Below are 12907 nucleotides of genomic sequence, written 5' to 3' on the forward strand. Positions count from 1 at the left end.
TATTTGAAATTCATCCTGTTTTTTTGGTTTCTGATTTGACAATGTAGACAATGCAATGTCGAACAGCATATGTCGGTTCCCTTTTTTTGACTCTTTGTAATAATGGCTAGTTTGTGGTTTTAGATGTCGGGTATGTCGGCCCATCACTGATATGAATATGATCTGACTAAAGTGTTCTCAAATCATGAAATGTTCATTTGTTTTGAAACATGTCTTTTATCTCAATGTTGTACACATTAACAATAGACAACTGTTTTCAAATGAAGACCCATTGCAAAAAAAAAAAAAAAAAAAAAAAAAAAAAGAAAAAAAAAAGGAAAAAAGAGAAGGTGGATCGATCAACAACAACAACAACAACAAAAGAAGAAGAAGAAAAGCTGTCACCCAAGTTCCGTCGTTCATAATATTGGTTGTTAGCAGTGGTTGGCCCGACCACACGCACACACACTATGAAAGGTTTAATAGATCTCTTCCCTTTCTTGTATAGGTGATTGTCCCGCCCTGTTGACAACATCTGCGTTGAGTCACTTATGAGCTCCTGCTTTAATCAGGTCCCAGCTGAACCAGCTTTGCCCGATGTCACTGCCCGCAAAGATCCGCTGTTGTTGACGTGTCTTTGTGAGTATCAGCTGCACCATGGGCCACTGGGTCAGCGGGCTGTTTGTTGTCTTCTGCTCTTGTTAGTCTGGAAGGGAAACACTCATGCTGCAGTCGGTAGGGCGTGGTTTTCTATTTATGAGTCGTTTGATGTGTTAGTTATTTTCATCCATAAGTCAATTTTGGCCGTTTTGATGATTTTTTGGTGATTGTGTAACCACTTGCCATACTGTACTACACACAATGTACTGTGGTGCACTGTACTGTACTGCACTGTACTGTATTGTACTGTACTGTACTGTATTGTACTGCATTGCACAAGATAAACAATTTGCAGTGTTCTTACTGAATATATATGTATATAGAATAGAATTTAGAACACTGATTCGTGAGAAATATTGAATGTATTTCTAAAATTGACATCCTAAATTCTAATCACTTCCCTAACCCTAGCCTGACTTGCTATTGTATTACTCATCGCTGACTGCCGCAGTTACTTCCCTGTCTTGGGTCACAATCGACAGGTTGACTTTGATGTGCCCTCGGGCTGTGGACAGCTTGATTTGATTGGAGGAACCTTGCTGTTCCGTCTCGCTGCTTGTTTGTCAATCAAGGTAATTGCCATTTGCATGTTGCCCTATTCTGCTTCCTCCCTGTATCCCTTTGATCATTCCCAGCTTGACGTCGCCTAGCCTCTGGTCAGTTGTGTCACTGATCATGTTAGTTCTGCTTAGTTCTATGTCGTGGTGAAGATTTGTATTTGTATTTCTTTTTATCACAACAGATTTCTCTGTGTGAAATTCGGGCTGCTCTCCCCAGGGAGAGCGCGTCGCTACACTACAGCGCCACCCATTTTTTTGTATTTTTTCCTGCGTGCAGTTTTATTTGTTTTTTTCCTATCGAAGTGGATTTTTCTATAGAATTTTGCCATGAACAACCCTTTTGTTGCCGTGGGTTCTTTTACGTGCGCTAAGTGCATGCTGCACACGGGACCTCGGTTTATCGTCTCATCCGAATGACTAGCGTCCAGACCACCACTCAAGGTCTAGTGGAGGGGGAGAAAATATCGGCGGCTGAGCCGTGATTCGAACCAGCGCGCTCAGATTCTCTCGCTTCCTAGGCGGACGCGTTACCTCTAGGCCATCATTCCATTACCTGTGTCACCTACCATTGGTGGGGACAATGATTTGAAGGTTGCGTTGTGTTTCTCTCACGGTGTTCCCCAGTCTGTGCCACTGACCACAAAGACGCACTGTTGTTCCCATGTCGTTGTGAGTATCATCCAGAGGAGACACGGATTGTGTGGGTTGCTTGCTCTCCTCTGCTCTTAGTAGTCTCAAGGGGAAACGTTCATGTTGCAATCGGTAATTTTATTCAGTCTTTTTAGACCTTTAATTTGATACATTTATCAGCTTTGTGCACAAACCACTTGTTGGTGTTTTTAGTGCATTCATGTTGGTTGTTTGATATTTGGCTGTACTGCACTATACATTATGTATCATGACATATTACTGCGCTGTATAGTACTGCTTTGCACTAGCTAAAGCTTTCAGAATTTTCTAACGAAATGTATGAATTACAATTTTCTCGCTGAATACATGTGATATAATTTTCTAACTGAATACACGCATATATTTTTAGAATTGATATTTCAGATTCTTAACCCTTGCACGTCCCTCGCCTGTCTTGCTATTGTATCAAGCCATCGTCCGCTGACACAGTTCCTGTCGTGTCTTGGGTCACGGTCGACATGTTGATTTTGAGGTCCTCCAGAGCCGTGGGCAGCTTGATTTGATGGAAGCCTTGCTGTTCTGCCTCACTGCATGTTTGTCCATCAAGCTAATTGCCATTTGCTTGTTGCTTCGTTCTTCTTCTTCTTCTTCTTCTCTATTCTTTCCTTCATTTCCAGGGTGACACAGCATGGCCGCTAGTCCCTTGTCACTAATCATGTAAGTTCTGCTTGGTTCCTTGTAGTGGTGAAGATGACATTTGACAGCTACTAGTAGAGGTGGTGTTGTGAAGGTTGCATCATGTATTCGTGTGGTGTTCCACAGTCTCCCCGTCTCAGTCCTGTGTCGCTGACAGCAAAGATCCTCTGTTGTTCCCATGTTTCTGTGAGCATTATCTGTGCCATCAGACATTAGGTCGGTAGAGAAAATGTCAAAATGCCAGCCCCGTGTTTAAAGAGCGAAGTTGGTTTAAACAGTCACTGAGACGCAAGACTGGCTAAGTGTATTTTTCCTGATCAGAATTGCTTAAAAGTGTGAAACATTATGCAGGTATTGATGCTATCCTAAGTCAGTCCTGTACAGGTGGGTGATAGCAACAACTGGTTTGACGATACACTTTCTTCCTTAGCCTTCAGCCCTCCGCTGGCCTCATCATTCTTGTGGACATCAGGCAACACATTTCCAATGGCTCCTTTCATTTCTGTCAGTTGTTGGTCTATCTGGGTGATTTTCATCTTTACGGATGTCATCGCCATGGATTGTTGTTTTAAGAACTCTCATCTTCATGGATTGTCGTGTTTAGGGATTGAAACCTTTATGGATTGTCGTGTTTAGGGATTGACACCTTCATGGATTGTCGTGTTTAGGGATTGAAACCTTTATGGATTGTCGTGTTTAGGGATTGACATCTTCATGGATTTCTTCTTCATGAATTACCCACTATATGAGGCGCTGTGGCAGAATCAGTTAGGCGTTTGACTTCTGATCCAGTGGTCACCAGTGATCGAGGTTTGAAGCCCCGTTTCGGTTTTAGTGTCGTGTTCTTGAGAAAGGCATTTACTCCAATTTTCCGGCCTCACTCCACCCAAGTATGAATGTGTACCTGACTTCGGTTGGGGAAGGTTAACTCACTCAGTACGGCCAGTCCTCTCTTCTCCTCTACACAGACCCCTCGGATGTCCAGTGGGTGTCTGAATGACCCAACCTTTAGCTTCCGTCGTCATAATTGTGGTATTCTTTGTCAACATTCACGTCTTCAGTATAAGAGCCTTCCGCTTGCAATATTTTGATGATGGTAATTGGGGTGAAACGCTGTTAACGTCGACTCTTTCGCCGTTCGTATGGAAAGAGTTAAAACGGAGGAAGGAGAGAAATAGGCGCCGCCTTTCCATTCCGAGCCATTGATATAGAGGATATGAATTCACTGCCGCGATGGCCGTAAAAACGGTAATGAGACCTTTAACCTTACCCTAATTGTCCAGCTGTCGTTGTCACCTCATGCAGTTTCGTGTTTTGTCGATGAAGATCTTCCGATGAAGATCTGTGGTTGGTTTCCGGTCATTGTCAGCATTAGCGGTGACTGAGACATTGGACGGATGGGCTGTATGCAATATTGTAAAGACGCATTGTATTGTATTGTATTGCATTTTAATTGTATTTCATTTTATTGTATTACTCTTTTTTGTCACAACAGATTTCTCTGTGTGAAATCTGGGCTGCTCTCCCCGGGAAGAGCGCGTCGCTACGCTGAGAGCGCCAGCATGTTTTTGTATATTTTTGTGCATGCAGTTTTTTCCTATCGAAGTGGATTTTTCTACAGAATTTTGCCAGGGAAACCCTTTTGATGCCGTGGGTTCTTTTACGTGCGCTAAATGCATCATGCACACGGGACCTCGATTTATTGTTTCATCTGAATGACTAGCGTCTAGACCACTACTCAAGGCCTAGTGGAGGAGGTGAAAATACTGCCGACTGTGCCAGGATTCGAACCAGTGCGCTTAGAATCTCTCGCTTCCGAGGCGGACGCGTTACCTCTAGGCCGTCAGTCCACTTATTATGTAGGTGTGTGTGTGTGTGTGTGTGTGTGTGTGTGCGCTGCGTGTGCTTGTGTGTGTGTGTGTGTGTGTGTGTGTGTGTGTTTCATACAGGAAATATTGCACACACACACACACACACACACACACACACACACACACAGATATACACACAGAGGCAATTCAAAAGAGTTATATAGACTCACTATACTATTACTATATTATGTACTGTTTGTTTATTTGTTTTATTTAATTATTTCATTACTTACTGTTTATGAATGTTATTTGATACAAGTCATAATATGGTTCATCAGCCGTCATGATAAAATTGAAGTGCAACGTTGTGAGCACAGTATAAGCTTTAAGCTTGTTGATGCTCTTTTGTTATTCATTGCATTGTAATCATGTGTATTGTTGAATAATTCAAGATTATTTAAACCACATAGACTCACTGAAGTCATCTACTACACTCGCATATTTTTTTCAATATTTCAGAGATTTTCTCGAAATCACAGCTGCTTTTAATAAAGTCTCTGATGGCAACAACAGTGAGCAAAGGTGATAACTAAAACTTTAAGGGGTTTCTTGAACTTAGGGGTTTCACAATCTTACTGTTACATACATCCAACATCGCACTGTGCTGCATTTGAGTGCACTGCGTTGCACTCTAATGTGCTATGCTGTGTTGTGTTTTACTTCACTGTACTGTGTTATGATGTTCCTTTTGTGTGTTGCACACATTATGAGCTACTGTTGCGTACTTTGTTCTACATCCTACTGTATCATTACCTGTTACACACTTCTGATTAGTGTAGCTCTGTGGTCTGTTGTGTTTTTAGACACATTCTGTTACACTGTGCTATATAACTTTGCATCGTGCAGGATCGTTCCGAATCATATCGTATGAAATTGTTTTGTGTTTTATTGTATTATAGTTATTGTTATCCGTCGTATGGTATCGTATGCTGTTGTGCTGCGCTTCTATCATGTTCTGTTCATTGTTGTGTAGTGTATGTTTCGCATAGCATCGGACTGGAAAGTAGTATACCGCATATTATCATACTACATCGTAGTGTTCATTGTGAGACGCTCAGCTCAAGGAAAGAGCAAGCAGTCACACTCACAGCAGTCAAGAGTCTCGACCCGTCGTCACAGTATAGGGGTGGGACCCCCCCATCACACACGCAAGCTGCCTGTGTCTCCTCCCAGAGGAGTCTCACACTAATTAGCAGCCACTCCTATTCATAACTCGCATCCTGTGTCTTCCCACTAACTCCACCCGTCTACCCGCTAACCCCACCCGTCCACCCACTAACCCCACCCGACTATTCCTACCCTCCACACGGGGCCCTCCTGTCAACACCCAACACAAACTCCTTCATTATCTCTTCTTACCTGAGCTGTCACGTGTACGCGTCGGGCATAACCACGCACACAGACACACACGCGCATGCGGTCACACGCACAGGCGGCTACACACACACACACTTGGACAAGCACACACACACACACACACACACACACACACACACACACACACACAAACAAACACCTCCCCCATCGCCCCCCCCCCCCCCACACACACACAGCTTTCCACCACCATCACCTGTCGACGTTACCTCTTACCTGAGCACCTACTCCCCCTCAACCCCCCCCCCTTCCTTTACACAACCACCACCTCCACCCCCCTCCCCCTTCCCACTTCTCTTTCCTGCCTGTAGGAAAGCTGTGACAGAAAGGGTGAGGTGGGGGGGGGGGAAGGAGGGGGGTGAAGGGCGGGGGGTAGGGGTGAGGGGTGAGGTACGGAAGAGTAGGTAGGGGAGGGTGGGGTGGACGGGTGGTGGTGGTAGTTGGGGGTGAGATGGGGGTGGGGGGGGGGGGAGATGACAGTTGCTGGCAGCCAACGGTAATGCCGAGTGATGCGCTGTGACGGAGATTGTCATGGTAACGGGAGCGGGGAGGGGGAGTCTGGACGCTGGCAGGGTGGCGTGGCAGCGTGGCCAGGCGTGCCGGCATTGGCTGACGACGACAACGTGTGCCGCCACCGGCACCGCCACCATCGCTGCTGCTGCTGACAGAGACTAGCGGCTGATGTCACCGCCTGCCTCGTCCTCCTGTCTGCTCTGAGTGGGGAGATTGGGGGTGAGGAGGGGGGCGAGGGTGGTGGTTGAGGATGGGGTGGGGTCTGCCCCTCCCCACCCCACCCCCACCACACCTCCATCGCCTCTACCCACATGCTGTATAAAGTCTACGCCTTGTTGCAGCTCTTGTCATACCGCTCAGGTGAGTTGTTGTGGCCACTGCGACCTCCCTTCACTTCTTCACCTTCATCTTCTTCTTTTACTGTCTCTGATCTCCAGTCTCGCTCGACAGCTTCAACTCTTCGGCTGATTTCTTCAGGACTCCGTTTACCATCTTCGTACCTCTGAGAAGATCATGTCTACTTCAACAACAGTTCAGAGACAAACGACAAACATGCCTTCTTCTAAAAGAGAAGTCTACGATCGTGGGAAATAACCCGCAGTCTGTAAAAACAAAGACATTCAACAACAACAAAAAACGTGACGAATTTTCTCGGCGAGACATTCACAAACAAAGAGTTCCTGTCTCTTTCATTCCAGTACATTCTCCGCCGTGACAGACGAAGGGGGAACATCCGACAGTTTCAGTCACGTCGCAGGAAAGCATCTACGACGACACAGCAACAACGCTGGAGGCAGGCAACAGCGCCAGCAACACAGCCAGCAACAGCAGCAGCGACAGCAGCAGCGACAGAGGGTGCAGACAGCCAGCGCTCAGCCAGCAGACAAGATAAGAGCAGAGTGGCGCTCGAGTAGCCTCCAGTACCACGCCCTTGTGAGACATGGCTGTCTTGTTCTGGACATTACCTACATTTTCCTTCTTCTTCTTCTTCTTCTCTCATCCGTTATTCTTCTTATTCTTCTCGTTCATTTTATTTTTTAAAGTTATGCTATCCGCTTTAGATACAAAGAAACAAGATCTTCAGTGTGATGTTGTAACTAACTGCCAAACTCGCTGTGAACTGAAGGTGAAAGGACTGAAAATAGAATGTTCTGGCGGTCGTTTCTACACAAACCATTCACTACGTTGCTCTGTAGCGTGTATCAAAACACTCTATTTGTTCTTCGCAATGGATGAACTGTCTTTGATCCCCTAGAGTTGATGAACTCTTAAATCTCTGCAAATATCACTACGCATAGTCTTCTAGAGTGCCATCATGGGGGAAAAAAGCGAATGAGAAATGCAGATGTGAAGAACAAAGAAGAACAAAGACAGACGACAAAGGGTGAGGGCGAAACAAGAACAGAGAGACCTGGCCGTCCACACACCTGAGAAACGGGCACCAGACCTTCGGCAAGCGTCACAGCGATGACGTCAACTAGGGCGAGCCACGGCCTCCTTCGGGTGAGAACATTGTGCACGTGTCTCTGTGGAGTGTTTGTTGCTGTGGACTTGTCTTTGCCTTGGTGTATGTGTTTGTGTGTTTGTTTGTTTGTTCGTGTGTGTGTGTGTGTGTGTGTGTGTGTGTGTGTGTGTGTGTGTGAGAGAGAGAGTCGGTATGAGAGAGAGAGAGAGAGAGAGAGGCTTTACAGCGCTTTCCTGTTTTTGTTCACTCGTGTCGTTCCTGATTTGTTTGCTGGCTTCTTGCCTTTTGAAACCTGAGCATCAACATTCAATAGCTTGATGAGTTGGTGCACACACACACACACACGCACACACACACACACACATATATATATATACACATATATATGTATATATAATGGGTTTTTTTTCAAGAACGATTACGTCAAGTTGCCTTATCATTCTCCCTTCAACCCAGCCTACCACTCTCTCTCTCTCTCTTTCACGCACCACACACGCACACATACTCACATAAACACAGAGCAGATATTGACCCAATATAAAAGGGCAAAAGCTCATTTTTCGCTGGAACTTGCGACAATGTAAAACAACTGATTTTATTTTCTGGTTTTTCTCCTTTCTTCAGTTGCTTCCTCTGCCGTTTGTTTCTCTGTTTTCCTTCCTTTGTCAGGTCACGTGATCATGTCTTTGTGCCTGCTTCCTTGCTCGACAACTATTGTCTGTCTGTCTGTTTGTCTGTTGCTGTCAGTTTGCATACCAGCATCTCTTGTTTACAATGCTATGCCTCTTCAAGCCCTGCAGTTGAAGGCTGTGGTGGAATTGAAACTCTCTATTCAAGTCTGAAATTGCATTGCATTTGGAACTGGTGAGGGGCGGGGTGGTGGTGCTGTTTGGAATAGAACAAATATTAAATCCCTGTCTGAATTTTGGATCGAAGATCTGTTTCAGATTTTTTTCTTTCTTTCTTTCTCGAGTTTGTTCTTGGCTGGTTGTGTTTGGCTTTTAAAAGTTTCGTTTCTTTTGTGTGTGTTTTTTTCTCCGTTTTCCTTTCCATCTTCTTTTCTCTATCCCTCTAAATCGCTCTCACACATACACACCCATACATACACTACAGACACACACACACACACACACACACACACACACACACACACACACATATTGGTAGACTGGCATCTATCAGGTTTCCAATCAAGGGTATCAGATCAAAGGAAGAAAAGAGATCATATTAATACCACGCACATAAAACAAAACAAAACCAAACCACAACAACACTGAGAACTCCAGTCATTAAATCACAAACTTATTTTATTTAAACCTACAATGCGTGTGTGTGTGTGTGTGTGTGTGTGTGTGTGTGTGTGTGTGTGTGTGTGTGTGTGTGTCACTGAGGACAATAGAAGGGATACAGGTACAGAGAGAGAGAGAGAGAGAGAGAGAGAGGTCAGGAAGAAGAACAGTGACGGAGACGGACAAGGAGAAATGGAGCAAGGAGGGATGGATGGGGTGGATGTGGCAGAGGGAAGTTGGATGGCGCGGTAGGACGCTCGGGGCTTCAAAACAGTCCGTAGGGAAAGGGAGGGTGGGGGTGGGGGGGGAGAGAGGGGTAGGAGTGGAGCTGAGAGACAGTGAGAGAGACGGGTGGAGGGTAGGGATGGAGGGAAGACAGAGAGAGAGAGAGAGAGAGAGAGAGAGAGAGAGAGAGAGAGAGAACGAACCAACAGGTAATTTCAGGAGGTACCCGAACCGACCGTTTCAAGCATACGGTCCTCTGCCCCCTACGTCCTACCCACACCCCTTCACCCCCTACTCTCCCTCCTCCTCCCGTAACCCCCTTCCTCCTCCATCCGTCCCCCCTACCCCCCCCCCCCACACACACACACACACCCACCCCCTTCCCCCAGAGGGCCTGTAATGGAAGGCTAGGATGACAGGGCCTAATGCTGCAGGGGGACTAATGCCACGAATTACGGCCTCTTCGGCCCTCTCGCCACGGTCTCCATGTATATCATTTGGAGATTTGGGTGGGTGGAGTAGGAGGGGACTGGGGGTGGGGATGTGGGGGGCTGGGGGGGGGGGGTTAGGTGGGTGGGACTGGAGAGGGCTTGGGGAACTGGAGAGAGGGTGGTAAGAAGGACGGAAGGAAGGAAGGGATGGAGGAAGGAGGGATGGGTGGTGGTGGTGGTGGTGGGGAGGAGGAGGAGGAGGAGGGGAGAGGGTGGTGGTAGGGGGTCCGTGTCAGGGCAAAAAAAAAAAGGAATACAGTAGCGGGTTGTATTGTGACAGAAAAATAACACAAAAAAAGAATAGAAAACAATGAGGGTGGTGGTGGTGGTGGTGAAGAGGGGAACGGGCACACAATGGGTGTAGGGTGAGTGGGGTGGGGAGGTTGCGGAGGGGGGGGGGAGGGGGGGGAGGGGTTATGACTTCTGTCACCAATTTTTTTTTCTTTTTTTTTCTCTTTTTTGTGGGGGGGTGGGGGTGCTTCTGTTAGAAATGAGATCCGTAGAGCCGCTTGCTGGGATGGAGTCTTGTGTGAAAGGCAAAAGCAGCACGGGTTTGAAGGACCAGCACAGAAGCAGCCTCTCAAAAAAGAAGAGGGGGCTGGTGGGGTGACTAGTGGTGGGAGTGTGTGGGAGGGGTGGGGGGGGGAGGGGGGCATGCGCGCGCAACATGAACCTGGCGCGCGAATCGAGTGTATTGACTCCCGCCAAATGAGTTTCTGAAGTCTACACAGCTAACCCCCCCCCCCCCCTCCCCCATACACCCTCTTTCACCCGATCATCTGAGCTGAAAAAAACCCAAACAACTTCTATCTAAACTGAAAACCTGAGCCTGAATTGAAACTCAGCCTGAAATGTAAACTCTCTTCAACTCTACACCGTGATGGACGCTATCATCTTTCTTGGGGAAGTCTTTAGAAATTGTTTATTCATCTTACAGAAACGGTGGGGCTGGGTAGGATGGGGGCATGGGGATGGGGTTTGGGAACCAGTCAGATCAGAGCAGTTTCTTCTGAATTCATTTTCCGAAACAGAGAGAGTCTGATGACATGTTTCATATCCAAGCATGTTCTCTGAAAACAAACAAACACCCCCCCCCACACACACACACACACAAAAGAAGCAAACAACAAAACAAACCAAAACAAAACAAAAAAAAAACCCACCAAGATTTGGATTGTTAGAAACAAAAGCACACACAAAATAAAGACCCCAAAACACACACAGACACAGACACACACACACACACACACACACACACACACACATTAACGTAAAATGCTCTTATCCCGTCCGTCCGTCCTATCCTTGAGACATGTCCATTTTCTGTACTGTAGCTTCGTATAAACTGGATTTTTTTTTTTCACTTGGTGTGTCGTCGTATCTGCCGGGTTTTCCCGAGCAATAGAGTTTGAAGGATGAGGTAGAGAAAACCAAACGTAATGGGATGGAATACTAAAAAGAGAAGCTGAAAGAATGCAGGAGATGAAGGGTACAGGTATAGGATATAAAGCTATGGGATGTGTGAATAAACAGAAGCAAATTATGATTTTCTTGACAGAACGAATGCGGTCACTGAAATGTCTATCACTATAAGCATGAGGGTGATATATAAGAAGTACATTCGAGGGTGTGTGGGTGCGGATGGGTACGTATACTTACAGAACAAGGAAGAGGCCAGGGGCTGAGGCTGAAAAGTGACAAATAACAATAAATAAAACGTAGGACTCAGAGGAGCAGGTGCGAGAGACTGCTGGATTGATTGATAATCTTTATCTCAAAGGTAACAGATTAATCAGATAGGTTGCATCTCCATCTAACTCTCGCCCCTTGGAGGGACTGATGAAGCCTGACAAAGGGTATATGAAATGAATATATGACACTGTCAGAATCAAATAAAGAAAATGTGCATACCAGTCATCACCAACAGTAATAACGACTATTCATAATAACATAAAATTATATATATATATATATATATATATATATATATAACATACATATATATATATATATATATATATATATATATATATACACACATAGAGATATAGATAAAGAGATTTGTAAAGCAGAAACAGATATAGAAACGGGGACAGAAAGAAACACACACACACACACACACACACACACCACACAACACACACACACACACACACACACACACCACACACACACACACACACACACACACACACACACACACACACACACACACACACACACACACACACACAAAGACAAAGGGACAACAACAACAACAGCAAAAAGACAGAAGGGAGCAAGATGGAGATGGAGGAGGGGGTGGGGGTGGGAGGATGAGATGAGGTGAGCCAAGATGGAGGGGGATTTGAAGGGGTGGGGGTGGGGTGGGGTGGGGGGTGGGGGTATGGTGGGGATGGGATGTAGGACAGAGAGTGGGGGGTTGGGGAGGGAGAGATTGAGGGGGCAGGTTGAGGGCTGACAATCCAATAGGACTGTGAGGTTTCTTCAGGAGGCAGGTGAGGGCTGCTGAAGAGAAAGAGGAGATAATAATCTGCTGTGTCCTGGCATCCACAACAAAGACACCAAGCAGGCAGGCAGGCAGCGGAAATGGGACACACTGACAGACAGACAGACAGACAGACAGATATCGGGTAAGCAGGCAGGCAGGCAGGCAGGCAGGCAGGCAGGCAGTTATGTAGGTAGGAAGTCAGGAAAGCGCAGAATAGGCTGGTTGTTAATGTGGTCGATCATGCGCTTAAGACAATACAAAAGACACAACAGAAATAAGGTGTGTCCCGTGAATATATTGATAGACAGACAGACAGATAGAGAGAGAGAGATAGAGAGATAGACAAGTGCACACACATGCGCACATGCACATATAGATATACACATACATGGAGAGAATTGTGGAGAGAGAAAGAGAAAGAAAGAAAGAAAGAAGAAGATAGATAGATAGATAGATAGATAGATAGACAGAGAAAGAGAGAGAGAGAGAGGCGGGTAGGGTGTGGTGGTAGAGCAGATTCGATTTTGGTTGAGTCCCTCCCGTACCACCCGCACCACCCCCACCCTGATTCGGTTACTGGCCCTACCCCCCTCCCACCCCACCCACCCTACCCCACCCCTCACAGTTCTAATCCCCATCTGCCGTCTTTGTGAGGCAGGCAGG

General features: G+C 46.2%; 1 long non-coding RNA gene across 1 annotated transcript in view; it reads left to right on the forward strand.

Moving 5' to 3' along the window:
- Positions 1 to 6651: 6651 nt before the first annotated feature.
- LOC143290976 (uncharacterized) overlaps positions 6652 to 12907 on the forward strand; it is a 56659-nt gene continuing 50403 nt past the window's right edge. The window contains exon 1 of the long non-coding RNA XR_013056461.1: positions 6652 to 7786. This is a non-coding gene — a long non-coding RNA (uncharacterized LOC143290976). The remainder of the gene's footprint in view (positions 7787 to 12907) is intronic.

Source organism: Babylonia areolata, chromosome 1 (genome assembly GCF_041734735.1).
Source record: "Babylonia areolata isolate BAREFJ2019XMU chromosome 1, ASM4173473v1, whole genome shotgun sequence".
In the NCBI taxonomy this organism is placed as follows: domain Eukaryota; kingdom Metazoa; phylum Mollusca; class Gastropoda; order Neogastropoda; family Buccinidae; genus Babylonia; species Babylonia areolata.